Below are 17,450 nucleotides of genomic sequence, written 5' to 3'. Positions count from 1 at the left end.
TCCAGCATAACAGTATTCATTATTTTTTTAAAGCAAATCACTTCAGTTTTGAATCTTCTTATATCTTCCCTTCACCTTGTCATTGCTTTGGCTAGGAAATTTATCTCTGTGTGGCACTACATTCCTTATGTTATTATATGTTATTATTTCTTTCCTCTGCAATTCCTTGGAATTACTAAGGCAGAGGAAGGCAAGTGAGAGAGGAAAAAGTGGTAAGGTGAAGGGATATGTAAATGAAGACCACCAGTGTTATAGTCCAGCAGGATATCTTCAACATCGACAACTAGTTACCAAAAAAGAAAATAAAATTGCCCCATTTCCATGTTAGTGATAACAAGTTTCAGTTACCAAGGACTTTTCAACATTCTGTTTTCCTGCTAATGGAATTGTCACTTGTTTTATTTATTTATTTATATTATCATATAATATATTATTTACTTCAGGGGTACAGGTCTGTGAATCATCAGTCTTACACAATTCATAGCACTCACCATAGCACATACCCTCCCCAATGTCTATCACCCAGCCACCCCATTCCTCCCACCCCCTTTCTATTCTTACTTTTTGTAATGGGATTGCATTGACCTGAGCTCTTGGGTTTTGATAGATTGTCAGTCTCCATAAACCTTAGAGAAAATATAATTATAATAGGGAAAATTAACCAAAGTCTTCATTGTGACCATGGAGAAACAAGAGATTTCCTTCACTTCAGTTCTTGTCTTTGCTTGTGTATGCTTCCTGTTCTAAAATACAGGTATCTCATTTTCAGTTAATATGTCTCCAGTGCTCCAAGGAATATCAGCTAACCTTGTTGAAGAGAACTAGTCTACTGGGGAAAGAAAGTGAAAATAAAAAGTCAAATCAGAGACCAAAATAAGAACCCAAACAAGACAAACTAAAGAGAACTCCTGTAATACCTACCACTTGATGGTATAATTTGTAATAGTAACTTCACCTCCTTTCCTTGAAATAATCTGCCAAGGGCTGAAAGTAATGTTCTAAGAATAAATATTATTAGTACTTTAGCTTTCAATGTGTTAGTCATCTATGCAAAATCTTAAAATCTGACTTCTTTCCAGATTTCCTGTAGGATGGTGTTGAAGAACAAATATTTGCTCACACTTGTACACAATTTTACCTGTTTCTCTTCGGTATCAGACAAAAGTAGATCCCCTGGGTTGGAAGCTTGGCTTTAACTTCGTTGAGTTGAATAACCTTGGGCAATTAATCTTTCTTGTGTTTCAATTCAGTTTCCCCATTTGTAGCACAACTCTTTTACTGTTGTGCCTTTGTCTCTTTCCTACAGTACCCCTGGTATATTTCAACATACATTGACATGAAAACAATAGTAGTTATAATACAATTGTCATGATGTATTGCTTAGCTGAGTAGTGTACTATGGTTTGATTTTACTTTTATATTTTTTCATTGTTTTCCTTGGAATTACAAATTTGATAAGATTCCAATTTTCTTATTTATTTTTGAAATATGTTGTTTTATTATTTTAGAAATTTAAAATGTGGACTACTTTTAGAGTATAGAGAACAATAAAACAAACACTCAGGTACTCATATCCTAGAGGTAACAAATAAACAATATGAAATATTGGGAATATGGTGAGACAAAGGAGAGAAAATATTCAGGGTCTCTCTCCTGGGTTTTTCACTGATGAATTGAATGTTCATGTGTATGAACAATTACCACAACCCCCCATGTTACTCAGGTCTTTGATAGTGACACTAATCTGCAAATCCCCCAGAAAGGGGAGATTAACTGGTTTACATTTGGCCCTAATAACCCTTATTTTATGGGCCTGGGACCTAATGAGGATTCCACCCATTTGTAAGTATACCTCCTTTCTGGTGAATAGGGAAATAATCTGAAGAATGTATATGGTTACCCTGGATCCATTATTAGGTGGGCTTGGGCCAAGTTTCCATCTGTCACCAGATTTCCATAAATCCCTTCTTAGTGGTATTGAGCGTCTCCAGGCATTAGCATAAATTCATAGCCAATATTTAATAACTCCCCCAAAAGACCAAACTATTTGCCTTTTTCCAGAGTACTGTTGTCCTGGAAAGTGGCTACAAATCAGTCTGAAAAGCTTGGGGAAATAGTACATTTTTGGTCAGGCTGTAAGGTCCTTCCACAAGCAGATAGACCTGCCTCTTATTTAAGGGGCTAGTAGGGGGTGGTCTGTGATTTAGATCTGAAAACTGGTAAAAGGCCAGAATCTCTACCATGATACCTAGATTTAGTTTTCTCCTCAGGCAACCAAGAATATTTCTGTAGAATGTATATGTCACGGAGAACCTTAATAGACTATCAGTCGATTTCATCTTTATGGACTGTGTTAATTAGCCATATCTGCCCTGTTATCAGTAGAAATGAGGAACACTTTGAGAACTACCAAGAAAGCCTTCTCCACAGGCTCGTAGCCTTTAATTTTTTGTTCTCCTTATGCTTGCTCTCTAGGGTGATCTCTTGTTCCCTTAGTGACTAGGATCATAGCCACTCGATCTCCCAGAGCCTCATCTTCCACCTGTACTTCCTCTCAGGCAACCGCTGGGGATAAATTGAGTAATTGTGATTCCATCTCATCCCTGATGATCTCTTTTCTATTTCCTCCAGCAAGAGGAATCTGCATTCCTTGAATATAGGGGCAAGTTCATCCCAGAATCTTATCTTGAAAGTTCGGTTCTTGACCACACATAACCAATTACAGTATCTTGTCAAGAACCCATTGCATGACCGCACCAGATCTTATGACCCAATGGGGTAATTTGAGGAGTTTAGTACAGAAACAATTTACAAAGATGTGTTTGGTGGTATGTATGGGGCCCATTCTTGCCTGGTTTAGTGATATCAGAATGGTATCATTGGGGTTTAAATACTAAGAATATAGAATTTCAGTCAATTTTCATGTCATCAGAGGCTGCCTCATTGCTATTTTCCACATCTCCTGAAGTCTTAAAGGGTGATCCTTCCAGGGTGTCTGTAGGACAAACTGGCTCTATTCTTATGTGTATTTTTCAGGACAAGCAATTAGGTCAAATTTGTCTCCATGTTGCCACAGTGGTTAGCATTCTTCCAATGTTTGTCCATATCCAAACTTCTGAGCTCTCTCAGCTACTGTGGTTTCTTCTGTGTTGGTTGTATAGTAATGTCTTTTAAAGTTCCTTTTTAGTAATGTCTTTTGAAGCTTTCATTTTACTCATGTTTTTAGGAGGTGAAAGGATATATTTTTTGGCTAATTGGCCATCTCAGGCATGGACTTAAAAAAGGGTTTTGTTATGGAAAATGTACTTCTGTTATATAAAATATTTTTTTGTTATGAGTGACATCACCCCATATTGCCTTAATTAACTTAATTCTATCTAGATTTTAGTTCTGTAAAATCTCATGACACCGGATCTTTCAATGTTTAAGTAGTTTTCAGGAAAAATTAGAGTCCATGATACTCTCTTTGTAAAGTGCATTTTCAAGTTCAATTTCAAGTTCACCGTCATACTCTCTATTTGACAAGAGATAGATACATGTTCTAACCTTCTCATCCTTCTCTTCCCATTACTGGGAAATTAAATGAAAGGGGTGTGGGTATGTATATATGTGTGTGTCTGTGCATGCATGCATGTGCATTTGGTTACATTTAAATTATGTCACCATTAGATTGAATAAATTTAGAAGTATCCAACTTGTAGAACAGTAGAAACTGTTGGTGCAAAGAATATAATTGTTTTCTTTATTCCCTTAATTCCCAAAGATAACTTTCACTATTGATTACCAACTTTAGCCATTAGAAGTGGTTATATAATACAGGTTATAAGTGTGAAATTGTCACACTATGGCAGATTTTTTAAAAAAAGATTTTACTTATTTATTTGTTTGAGACAGAGGGCACTTGCATACACATGTGTGGGGGAGGGGGGGCATTTAGAGGGAGAGGGAGAAGCAGACTCCCTACCCAAGCACAGAGGCTCAATCCCAGACCCAGAGATCATGACCTGAGCTGAAGTCAGATGTTCACCCACTGAGCCACCCAGGTGCTTCTGGCAGATTGTCTTTAAGATAAATTTAAATTTTTTTTCAAATAAATTTTCAAAAAAACTCTAAACTCATAAACTTATCAATCAGTGACAAAAACAAAATCGCAGCAGCCAAAATAACATAAACATTTGAGTTAGTGCTTGAATCTTTAAATGTTTATTATAGCTCAAAGGGTTCTGGAATAATTATTCCTTCAGTTTCAGTAGACAAGCTGGGAAAAATCAAATGGAACTATGTATTTTCTTAGACAGTGATAAATAAACCATAAAATACTGGTAAATACAGTGGAATAAATAGATTCAGCTATAAACTTTAAAGCACCATAGAAAATTGAAGATTGTCACTTTTTGGGTCTTGGTGAAGACTTTAGCACTAAGATATCACAGCATTGTGAAATAATAATAACTAGAATTATCTATATGTGCCAGCCTGTCCACTTGATCAAGTGAGCAAGGTAAAAATTTCTTCTCATTTTGTTTTTTCTTGATAAACTAGTTTTAGAGATAAACTAGGTCACTGCAAGACTTTTTCTTCAAATGTTTGTACTTGAAAAAAAAAAGAACCATTTATATAAATTAACTTCCATGTTTTTTTGAATAAGCAAAGGGAGACTTAGTGATATCTCATGACATTACCCAAATCTGCAGTACTAACTTATGATAGAACATGCTTATTTATTTGTTTGTTGGATGGATTACTTATTCACCCATATGTTTATGTGTATGCTTGTTTAGTCATCCATTTTGTCATTCATTCAATAAATAGAAGTGAGGACATAGTGTGTGAAAACTTTTAAGTTACTCTGGAATGCCCCGCATAACCCTTCCTCCCAAGAAGCTTATTGTTTAGTATATGAAGTAGACATACATTAACAGCTGATTACCCACAGTGAGATCAGTTTGATGATTATTGTTAGACCATAGACCATTGGTCCATGCCTGAGTTTACTAAGAAAGAAAGTTGTTGTCCTGCTCCCATTATAGACTCGGTGTTTAGGACAATAAATGCTGGTTGAACATTCGTGACAGTACAAGATATCTTACAAGTGTAAAGTTGGCATATCTAAGCCAGCTTGTAAGGGCCAAGGGGAGGCTACCAAGGAGGTGTGGACTAAGAGTTAATCAGATGATAATGTGTACGGGTGATCTTCCAAACTTGTCAAAGACACACAAGGCAATATATACATCTTGAAAATGGTAGCATGTAAGGGGTGAAGCAGAGTGATAGACACTGGAGAAGAAGACAGATCAGATGATGGAGGGGCTGGTTCAATTGTTAAAAACTGTTAAGCTCTGGGAAGTCATATATATTAATTAGTGTTTGCTATGTGAGGCTTTATAACAAATAACCTCAAAATCCCAATAGCTTACAAATATTTTTTCTTGCTCAATTCACATGTTGGTGGCTTTGGGTTATCTGCTGTGGCTTTTCTCCCTGTTGTGAGTTTAGATCTGCTCCACATTCCAGGACCCAGTCCCAGTGACCCCTCTCTAACATATGTCCTTTCATGACAGAGGGCAGAGAAGCATAAATACACGATCAAATTGAAAGCTTCTTGGCAGATTTGTCACATCTGCCAAAGCAAGCTACAGGGTCAAGTGCAATACCAGTAGGGTAGAGAAATGTACACTTCCCATGATGAATGACAAAGGCATGTTGCTGCAATCCCTTTACAGGGAAAGATAAAGAAGGCTGAGTAATAATGCAATCTACTGCAGAGGGTTTCCAGTAGGCAAATGGCAAATGACATTTGAAAGGGTAACATAGAAAAATGTTTAGAGGAAATAAAGTGGACTGTAATCCCAGTGAGATATTCAGCAGTGTTATACAAGAAGTGGCGGGGCGGGTGGGGGTGGGGGGTGGGGTCCCATTTCTAGAACCTCAGTCAAGAAATGACTCCTTTTACCTCAGGGAATTTATTTGGTCCTTCCAGCTCTCTGTCAGAGCATACCAATAGAACCAAGTCCGTAGCATGCGGAGGTAACACACTTATCTTGCAAAGATGAAGAGCCTGTTGGCATGATGCATCATTCAAGTTAGAAAAAGGCCTTTCTAGGGGCACAAGCAGAGCAGACAGCAAACTTTCTGCAGAACATGATAGAATGAAGATCCCTTCCATAGGGAAATAACCCAAAGTTATCGGCCATATGGTGACTGTTCTCTCATTAATTAATCCCTTTTTATCCAGCGTATAGGAACTAGATCATTAAGTGTCCTACATGTCTCATGAAGTAGTTCCATCTTTTCCTATAGGTCATGTGGAGCCATTAGAGAAATATGACTAAGAAAAAAATAGTGAAATTATCCAGGATGGGTATCCAGGATACCCATACACACACACACACACACACACACGGTATGTATGGACACATTGATGCATATGTTGATTAGGATCTATATTATCTGTGCAGTCCTAAGTGAGCTATTGAAACCACTCTAATCCTCAATTTTTTCATTTGTGAAATAGAAATTATAATAGTACCTTTGTGAAAATATGTTTATTAGGGGAATTAAACTTGCAGGTGGGAAAAGGTGGAGTGATAGCATACCCAAACTAGAGTCTTATTCCAGATCAGCAGACTTTAAACTTGGCTCTACCACTTACTTGCTGTGTGACTTTAAGCAAGTTTTATAACCTTTCTGTGATCAATAAACTAATAGTACTTGTTATGAAGATACATGTAATACCAATAATTGTATTACATTCTAAGCCATTCTCTGGTTCCTAACCCAGAGTTCGACATTTGTTTTAGTTCTCATTTTGTGTGTAACATCAACCACAGGCAAATTTCTTTATAAGGATGCCCTCAGGTTTTACACATTTTTCAACAACTTACCATTGTTTAAACATTTTGGGAACATATCTTGTGTCTTTGCATCTTCAGTGATATTTTTTCAATAACATAAAGCATGTGCTTCTTTATTCATCCATCCATTCATTTGCTAAAGCCTGTCTAATTTTGCTCCTGTACTTTAGACAGCACAACACCTATATTTATGATAAGAAAGGGACATTTGCAACCCACCTGACCATCGAGGAAGTTTCCTTAAGGATATAATTTCCCAACAACAGGAACCTGAGTATGGGTTTTCTTTTGTCTCTTTGTGTACTCTGTGTTCCCTCACCAAAGCTTATCTTCCCTGTATAAATTGAGTTTCCAAAGTATCTAAGTCTATGGACTTCAGAAAATGGCGTTGGGGACTGTAGTTGACAGAATAATTTGGCAGTCACACACTGGGACTCCCTGAATCACCATGGACTTCCGCTATCTCTCAAGGGAAGCTGAAGGTCTGTAATAATGTACATCTTACAGTCGACTGCCTGCAGTCATCATCTTCAAGACACATTGGAGAGAAGCACTTTACATTATCTTATACTCTGTATTTTATAAAATGCTTTCCCATCCATTATGTCATTGCACATTCGGTAACCCCGAAAAAGAGACAAAGCTCACAAAAAGGTAATGTTTCATGAGCACTTCTCTGCCATTGGTACTCATCTAGTCCCTGAGGGAGCACTTACCAAGTTGGCTCCCCAGGTGGGGAGGAAAAGAGCAAGGAACAAGGATATGTTTCTTCTCTGAAGGATGTAAAGGGGGTCGTGTTCCTGAGCTGATACTGTGAAGCAAGGCACTAGAATCAGCACCATATCTCACAAAACCTTTTTTTTAAGGTGTCTATCTTTGTGCTTGTCTTCCATACTGCATCATTTTCATCTATTTCAATTGCCAAATAGCATTTGATTTAAAAATGCACCTTTAAGAGTTGTGTTCACTCTATCTTAAAATAAAACACATCACTATCAAGTGCAGTGATGTAAATTCATTCATGGGAGTCTATGGGCTTTAGAATTCCAGTACCCAGGTATGTGTTCTTGCTCTGCCTTTCAATAGGTTTCAATAGATTCTGAATCTTTCTTGAGCCTCCAGTTTCATTATCTGTAAATGGGGTATATGATGGGTGGAGCCTCATGTGAACTTAATTACTCTGAAGCACATTTGCTATATGAGACATTATTGTGCAGAAGCTAGAAGGGCATGCTCTTGAAACAGACTAACTAGAACTGAATCCTTCTCCTACCATTCACTAATACTGTGCCCTGGGGAAATGTATTCCCATCTATACCTCAGTTTTCTCATCTGTAAAATGGGTTCCTCATAGAGTTTTGTGAGGGATTAGAAGAGTTGGTATGTGGAAAGTACTTAGAGTTAAGCTGACACACAGTAAATGTTCAGTGTGTTTTAGCAATTATTACGGGTAGTTAAACATCTTGACTCCAAATTTTTGAGGTTAGATACAGTTATCTTAACTCAGAAACAGAATAAACCTAAGGGCCTAAAATGTAGAGATACTGCTTCACTAGCCCCTGGAAACTGTTATTGCAGACAAAAATTAAATTAATCATGTGCAGGCATGACAAATAACATCCCCAGTTCTAACTCCATTACATAAATCGTTACTCATTCTGCCTAAGTGTCTGACTGTGAGAGCCCATACATTACTGTGAGGGTCTTAACTAATCAAAGACATAGGGTCTTGAGAACTGTCCTCAGCTATAAGGACCTCTTTTGTTGAAACACTAATCATTTTAATTGTTGAAGGGTCTGCCTTTTCAGGACCTTCCTAGAAAAGGAATCTCTTCCTTCCCTTTGTTTTATTTTTTCTTAGCGTTTTAGTGTAACCATTGGCGAATAGCCACACTGGGTAGGCAGTGTGAAAGGTGTACACACCTCCATTTGAAGAAGACCTTAGAAAGTAAGAGAGGCAGTCGAACACAAATTTCTGCCATCCAGCTCGTTTCAACACTTTTCATATATTGTGTGGACTCTGTTGCAAGCTGAGAGTTTAAGTGTATTAAAAGGCTAGCAGCTCTTCTGTGCAGAACATTTATACACCTGGGGTATAGGTTACCATCTGATCGCTCCATCTGACAAAAATGATCCTCTTCAACTCTGCCTCAGTGAACAAGCCACTTGTGACTGCATGAAACTGAGAGCTTGTCATCCACACCATCTCATTATGTCCAAATTGTTCTTCAGGCCCTCCAGCCTGCTTTCGGGTTTGTTTCCCTGTGAGTCCTAAGGTAATAAATAAATAAACAAACAAACAAATAAATAAATAAAACTGATTTCCCTCTGAAAAAAATAACTTGTCATTTTTACTCCAGAATCACACATCTTTCCAAATGAATGACATGGGGAGATGTGCACTTTCCAACAAGACCCTGAACACCTGGTTTTAGTGTCTTTCTTATGATCTTTCTTATGAGTCATATAGGTATCATCAGTAATGGCATATGAAGGGTATTTCTTATTGTGAAGATTGGAATTAAAATGCAAAAGAGTTTTTAGCTTTCATTAGACCATCTTTTCATGTAGATGTTTTTTTCTTCTCTTGAAAACACAGTAAAAAACAGAGTTAGGATAGTGAATTTGCTTTGGGCTCAAAATATATGTTGAATGAAATGATAATTTTGTATCTATCGAGAAGGCTCACCCAGAAGGATGTTCTGATTAATAAGTTTCTATCCCTAAGTTAAAGTAAAGTGACTGAGTCCATGGTGATAGTTAAAAGCTGTGTGTTTAAGTCAGGACAGGTTAGGCAATGCTGCAATAATGAGCACTAGGAAATCTCAGTGGCTTCCTAAAATAAATGTGTATTTCTTGCTCTTGAAAAATGTTCTGCAAGTCTTGGTGAACAAGACTTGGACCTTGTATGTATTGTCTCAACATTCCAGGATACTTTGATTTGATGTCACCCCCATCTGAATACATGTTTACATGTTTACTGTCTCAAGGGAAGACTAGGTGAAGAATTTGCTTACCAACAAAGCTGCTAGTCAGAACTAGTTATATGGACCTACTTACTGCAAAGAGGGCAGTGGAAATGTAATATAGGTAAGGAAGGAAGGAGAACTGGAGCTCTCAGTGAGATCATATGCTCATACTACTTCACCCCCCACTTTTGCTAAGAATTTTGGCAGAAATAATAAGTCAAAAAGATATAAATGTCTTGCTGCTTTTACAATTGCAGGGGGAGGAATGAATAGAAAGCTTGGTTAGCTCTTATTAACAGAAGTGGGGAAAGAACACTAGTAGGTATGAGCTCAGCTTACAGATAAAGAGGTTTCAGTTGGTGTTACAGTCATTTCATGAGAAGGTCATAGTGAGACCAGCCCTATTTGTCTGATACTCTTTGGCATGAGTGGGAGGAAACTGTTACCATCAGGTTTTCCATAAACCATGCTCAGCCTATTGGGAGGCATTTGGAGACCCAAGAGTCATCCTCACTGGGGGCAGGGACAGGGTATTGGAAAAAAGGCTGGTGGTCCCACTTTCTATCTTCTCTCCCCTGCCCACAAACCCAATACATAAACTCATTTTTGATGTGCATGTTTTGTACGAAAGAAAGCTGAATTCAGTTAAACTTCATAGATGGGCTGGGAAATGGTAAAGTTATGTTGTAAATTATGAATATTATCTCACAAAACTCAGACTTACTCCTATTTGGATCACAAAGAAATACTAAAAGGCACAGATCTGTTATTCTTCAAGTACAATAGTAAAGCATTCAGATGTGTTTTCACAAATCCAAGTACTGATGAGGATACAAAGATGAGCTTGGCAGTCTGCTCCCTCAATAAGACCACCAGCAAGAATGAACATGAAGGCAAGTACACTTGTGCAAACAGAGAGGCAAGTCCAAGGTGCTGAAGCAGGGAGAAAGAGTTGAGTTATTAACTCTGGTGGGTGGGGGTTACGGTGGGATCAAGGAAGACTCTACAAGTAAAGATTAGACCTGAGTATTGAATAAAAGTAGTCTTTTGGGCATGGAGGCCTGCGAAGGATGCTGGGCTACCATGGGAGACAGGTCTCTTAGGTCTCACAACCGGGAACTAATTTGTTTTTATCCCATAGGATAAAAGGATGAAGTTTGCAACTGACTAGGTATCCTTCTTTCCTTTGGCTGACAGGAAGTACACAGGCAGATTGGGACCCCAACAAACAACTGTATATGTTTTTATGTAGATTTTTATCTCCAATTTCATCTTTTTACCTCTCTTACCACAATTTCCTTTTCTTTCTTCTTCTGTTTTTTAAATCTTATTGTATATTTTTCTATAAATCACCTCCAATTCCTTTGGAACAAATTGCAAAAGGAAAGAATGGGGTGTGGAGGAGGGAGACAGGATATCTTCATCATTAGAGTAATAAAGAACATTGAGGCCGCAGCCTGGGAAACAAGTTAGGGGACTTTCTTTGTCATTTGTTGAGATAATAAAGTAGTGCTGACAATGAAGAAAGAATGAGACTCAAGAGATAGTTTGAAGATATACAATGAAAGATATGAGGGTTACTTGAAGAATGACTTTCAGATTTCTGGTTTGAGTTACTGGGCTACACTGTAGGACTCCTCACTCAAGTACAAAAACTGAAGAAGGAGAAAATTAACAAGTCTGAAAGGAATTTCATTTGGATAGAGTTAGTTGGAGATTCCCATGGGAAAATCCAAGTTGTGAATTTATAGCACAACCAAGGCAGCAGGCCAAAGCTCTGTGGAGCTGAGATGCTGCTTAGAGCGTAGCTGAGGTGATAGGCATCATTGAGTTCAGGGAGAGAAGGGAAGGAGTGAAATCAGAAGGGCTAAGAGATTGAGAGAAAATGGTGGAATGAAGGATACCAATATTATGTCTGGTAGAAATGCAGTAATAATTGGGTAAGAAGGATGGGAAATTGTGGGGAAGGCTGTGGGACTGTGAAATTTAAGAACTTACAGTAAGAACCAATGCAGGAGATAAACAGGTGTAAGATATGTTCCTAGGAAGGGGGTGTGCATAGAGATTGTAGGTCATGGTCATTCTGGTAAAGGCGGGGAAGGATGAGAATAGGTGGTGACTTGTCATAAAGAGGAAGATTCCATGTGTTCACTGAGCATGTGGGAATAATCTGTAGGTTGTGGGTATGGTAGATAAAGGTCTGAATGCATAGAGTACATAATGGCCAGAGATTCGATAAGGACATTTCATAGCAGTGTAACCACAAATGACATGGCATCAGAAGTAGGAGCTAGAACAATAAGTGGTATTCCAGCATTCCAAATAAACCCAAGTGATGGGATCATTATCTCTGCCTGGATGTTTCACAAGGCTGGAATGTGGACCACTGAGATAAGGAACACAAACTTAGGAGATGTTGATGATATTGAACCTAAATTCAATCCCCCATGTCAATCACCCTTCTCACTCACAGGATTTGGCTCACCGTGGCCTGAGGTTATTTTCACAAGTCCAGTCATGACCAAAATGTAAACTATTTTGGCATGTGACCCCAGGAACCATAGCACTGGAGCATGATTTTTTGGTTCATGATTGTACAAACACAGAGTACTGACTGAATATAAAGATATAGGGTAAAAAATAACATTGAAACTGACATGGTTATATGAGAGCACAAAATTAAAAATTCATGTATGTCACACTGGAAGTGTATGAGCATTCATAGTCATAGTCTGCAGGTGCTGGAGACATTCTGGAAGACAATGCCTTATATCTCACATACAACTCAGTTATTACTCATACATATGTCATGTCATAAGAAAAAAATCAGGAAATGTTTACATGAAGATATGAACATTGGTTATTTGAAAGTCATAGGATTTGTGTGCCTATATATGATTTAAATTGTGTTTCTCTTTGTTCATCAGTATTTTCTGCTTTGTCAACAACAAACACATATTGCTTGTGTGATAAATAAAATAATAAACAGAAAACATTTAGAATAACTATGGGCAATGCACCATAACATTGAGTCCTCCTAGAAAACCCATTTCAAGAAGAAAAGAAATTTATTTATAGTGGATAAATTAGATCAGCCATTTTTCTGTTCCTGCTTTCCTATAATCCTATCCTATGAAACTGCCCCACCAATTTTGGGGTGGCTGGCTTTGTGAGTAGAGCAATCCCTGTTGATATGCCCTTATAGTGCTCTGCAAAGTACACTGGACTACAATACATACTCGACTTTGAAGGTCATGGATCACTTCCCGTTATCTAGTGCAAACTGGCTCTATGCTCACATGTTACTTTTTTGCTTTGCTTCTGACTTGAATCTTGAGGGAAAGTCTTCAAGCCAGCTTTAGAAGGAGAAGCTGCTGTCATTTGTGAATGCAGTTAATTAGAATAACATTTGCTTTTAAGTATTCAATATTTGGCACGGTTATCAGACCTAAAGGTTATGTTGTCCTATCAGATACGCTGGGTTCCCAGGGACATCTGTTGTCTCCCCAGACTGTTGCTGGCTGAATATGGGAATCTGAGCTGGATAGGAATAATTGCCTTAGATATTAAACCTGTGCATTTTAACCATGATGCTTATTTAAGACACTCATGGCATTATTGGCAGATGGATTTTCTCTGTATGGACAATTTGCTCATTGCTCAAATAATTTCTTGGAAAGTGAGAGAGGGAAAGGTTGATTCCCTTGAGAACACTGGGAGCTTTAGCAGGTTGAGGTAGCGATTTCAGAAGGGAAGCCAGTTTAGACAAAGGCTATTTGATTATTGGAAGGGCCTGGCATGCATTCCAAAGTGGCTGGAAATTAAACTGCCCAATTAAGAGAAACATCCTCCATGGAGAGCATGAAACACTACTCCTACCCGGCTTTCCACACTCAGCTGAATCCATCCAACCGAATGGCTCAAAGCATCATGTATGTCTACGCTGGGAAATAGCTTCCCTCCCCTCTCTAAGAATTTGCTCACTCTGTTTAACGGTGACCAAAGTTCTTTCTCACTCTGTGCCATGTATCCTGTGGAAATGGGGTGGAAAGCTATCATTTTACTCTTTAATATAATCATCTGCTTCGGGGGAAAAAAAAAGGGGCCGGTAAGAAAAGTGTATATTCGGTAACAGTTTGGGAGAGAGGCAGGAGGAAGCTGATGTGGGAATGGTGTGTTCTGCCTAAGCTGCATTTCTAAGTTGTTTCCCTTCTCGAGGAACTAACACATATTGACAATTTCACTCAGAAACCGTAGTTCATTTTAAGAGATGAATGATGCATGAATAATATCAGCAATAAGGCTCAGTGGGGCCCAGGTTCATGAATAGTTTTAAAAAGAAACCCTGGTTGCTTTGATGGCTTCATTCCTCATGCTCTGGAGGAAGAACCCTGGTGTCCTGGTGCATTTCTGCTCCAAATCTTTGGCTGAAATAACCAAGTAATGTAAATTTCAAAACCAAAATTAAACAACCAATGAATTCCATTAATAAATAAATTAAAATAAATACATAAAACAATTTCTCCTTTCTCATAAATTCAATTAAAAGCAAACTACCAGCTTGAGGATTTGCCTTCAGTCCCTTTGGCAGATGTCATATTTTTTGAGGCCAAAAGTGCCAGATTCGGATGCTTTTCAACTTGGCCAGTCACACGTGGGTTACGTTGGGCTTCTCCTCTTCACTATAGGTCCCTCCAGGTTGCAGGTTTAATATCTGCTTCTGCTCAGCAAAAATTTTATTGAGGCTGCTACATTCTGTAGACTGTAGAAAATGATCCAAACCATGGTCTCCCTGCTCACAGGCTGATGAGGGTCAAGGCTTCTATCCTCACTTGTATATGTAAAAATGGAGGTAACTGTTTAAGATGAAAATAACAACAGGTCATGGAAGAGAAAAATCCCAGAGAACATAGCATTAATGGTAAGTGATAAATGCCATTAATTTGTGTTTTGAGTTCTGAGGAAAGAGAAAAATACTAGTCAGAGCAGTATCCTGAAGCAAATAGAAATATGACTGATTCACTTTCTCCCCTCATCTTCACTTTCCTAAGGGTTGAATGGCACCTACTCCAGGCACCTCTGAGGTTGGAAGGAGCTCATTTCATTGCAGTAGTTGCTATCAGAATTCAAAAACACAAGAAATAGAGAACTCAGTTAACCTTGGGACTTGTTTCAATGCTAGTCAGACCCTGGAGAAGTGGAATGTTTCTGGCCACTAGGAGGCACTCTCATGGCTCAGGGCACTCTGGTTCTCCATGCTTAGCATGATTTAGCTTCCTACTAAGAGGTCGTTGTTTTTGTTTGTTTGTCTTGTTTTGTTTTTTAATCAATATACTTGGCTGCTACTGGATGTCCTTTCTCTTCTCTCCTCTTTACCTCTCATTTCAGTGATTGACTTGTGGATTTTGCTGACTACCTTCTCCTCCATAAGAAAAGAGTTGATTGGTTACTATGGCTGTGTGTCAAACTATCTTTAAAACCACAGCCATGTCATTTACTTGTGGTTTTGAGGGTCAGGACTTCACCTGGGATCTGCAGAGATGGTGCCTGTGTTCTTCCTGATGTCCATTGGGATGGGAGCATCTTGGAGGGCTTCTTCGCTCACAAGTGATGTCTGATTAAGACGTTCCCAGGGCTTGGAGTCCAAGTTCCGTCTGTAGGGACCTATTTCCCCCTGTTGGCTGGGTTCCTCATTTCTCCTCAAGCAGTCTCAGGATCTCTCTCTTCCTAGGCGTTCTTTCTTCTTGTCCAGCAGGGCATCCAGACTTCTTATGCTCAGCAGCACAAAGAGAGCAAGGCAGAAGGGGCTGACAGAGAAACAAAGCCAGATGTTAATGTGGTAAGGACAGATTTATTTGGTAATAACTGCTGCAGTAGGGAAGGGAGTCCAGCATGAACAGAACTCAACCTCACTAGAATAAAGGCAGGAGAGGTTGAAGGTTAGGGCATTCTAGGGGAAGGGCACTGAAGGGTACACGTGGGTTAGTCCCTGTGACTGAGCCCATGGGTATTCTAACTGGCACTTATTCAGAGGAGAATTGAGTTCTCCTATCTTCTTTTTTTTTTTTTTTTAAGATTTTTAAATTTATTTCTTTGAGAGGGAGTACATTTGAGAGAGAGAACCAGTAGGAGACTTCTCCTCTTCACTATAGGTCCCTCCAGGGCAGAAGGAGAGGGAAAAGCAGACTCTCCAGTAAGCAGAGAGCCCAAAGTGGGGCTCGACCTCAGGACCCCGGGATCATGACCCCAGCCAAAGGCAGATGTTTAACAGACTGAGCCACCCAGGGGCCCCCAAAGTCCTTACGCCTCTATGACAGGAAGTTGTGTAAAGCAAGACATCTGAAATTAGGCTCTTACCTTACCCAAGGAACTAGGAGCAAGAACAGTGGTAGTCTCCCTGACTGTTGGCTCTCAGGTTCTTGAGGAAGTAGTCTGGGCAGTAGATTTACATCTCAAAAGGCAGAGGAAAGATTTATACCAAGAGTAGGTTTTGGGGGCCTATCTGTCTAACACCAGGATTTGGCTGCGAGGAACAGTAAACTCTCTTGACCGTGTTGAGCTTTCTGAGGTTGGCACTTTAAAGGGAAGTGGTGGTGGCACCAGGATCATCCAAGGGATGTGGCTTCTGCTGCTAGAAGCCATGTTGTCTTTTGGGGAAGTCTTACAGGAACAAGGGTTTGGATGGACCCATTAAGTGTTGAGAGTTTGGTGTTTCCCACTGCCAGGCATTCTTAAGCCCTCAGACCCAAAACTCCAGAGCTTCTTTTCTGCATTCTGTTGATTACAGCAAGCCAACACGTCCAACCCACACTGAAAGGGAGGTGATTGTCCAAGACCAAAGACTGAGAAGCATTGCTTATTGGGGCCACAAGTATGACAGAAACACAATTACAGTTACATTTGTCACTACCAAGTGTGGGCCAGTTGTATGCAGCAGAACACACATGGCAGGCTACTAGCTAGCTCATAGGCATCTGCCCCTCTCTTAGGCAGATATGGGCTCTGGCTCCACTCAACTATGGCAAAGGTGGTTGTATTCGCCACCATGAAATCCACCTTAAGCACAAAAATCCACACATAAGACAACCCTCCTGGGAGATTTCCTCAGCAGGTGTTCTTTGCAGGTACTCAGCATTTCAAGAGACTCTTTGATATAATGATGAGTCCTTGCCCAGCGGTCAGCTCTGATCTGGACTTCAGAGGAGGATTAGGCATTATGTCCCAGGGATTCAGAGGTAACATCAACTACTGCACATTATTATTATTTTTTAATATGGCCAGACTTTTTTGTTGTGCTTGTAGTTATTGCTGCTGGTTTTTACTGCTTCAGGGAGTCAGCAGAAAAGAAATATTGGCAGGATCTCAGAATCACACTCCTATGAGTTTTTCCAACTCAGGTCAGTTTTATTGGCACATATGATGGAAGTGATGCATATTGATAAGACTATTAGTATTAATACAACGTAATGTGGGGGGCAGTTGAGGTCAGATGTGTGTGTGTGTGTGTGTGTGTGTGTGTGTGTGTGTATCAGAGAAAGAGAGAGAGAGAATATCTATGTATATTCTCGAGCAACATCCTCAGTGCTTTTTCCATTGTGATTCACCTGAAGGATGATGTCTATTTTCA

This window comes from Mustela erminea, chromosome 1 (genome assembly GCF_009829155.1).
Source record: "Mustela erminea isolate mMusErm1 chromosome 1, mMusErm1.Pri, whole genome shotgun sequence".
In the NCBI taxonomy this organism is placed as follows: Eukaryota; Metazoa; Chordata; class Mammalia; order Carnivora; family Mustelidae; genus Mustela; species Mustela erminea.
Note: the sequence above shows the minus strand (reverse complement) of the source record.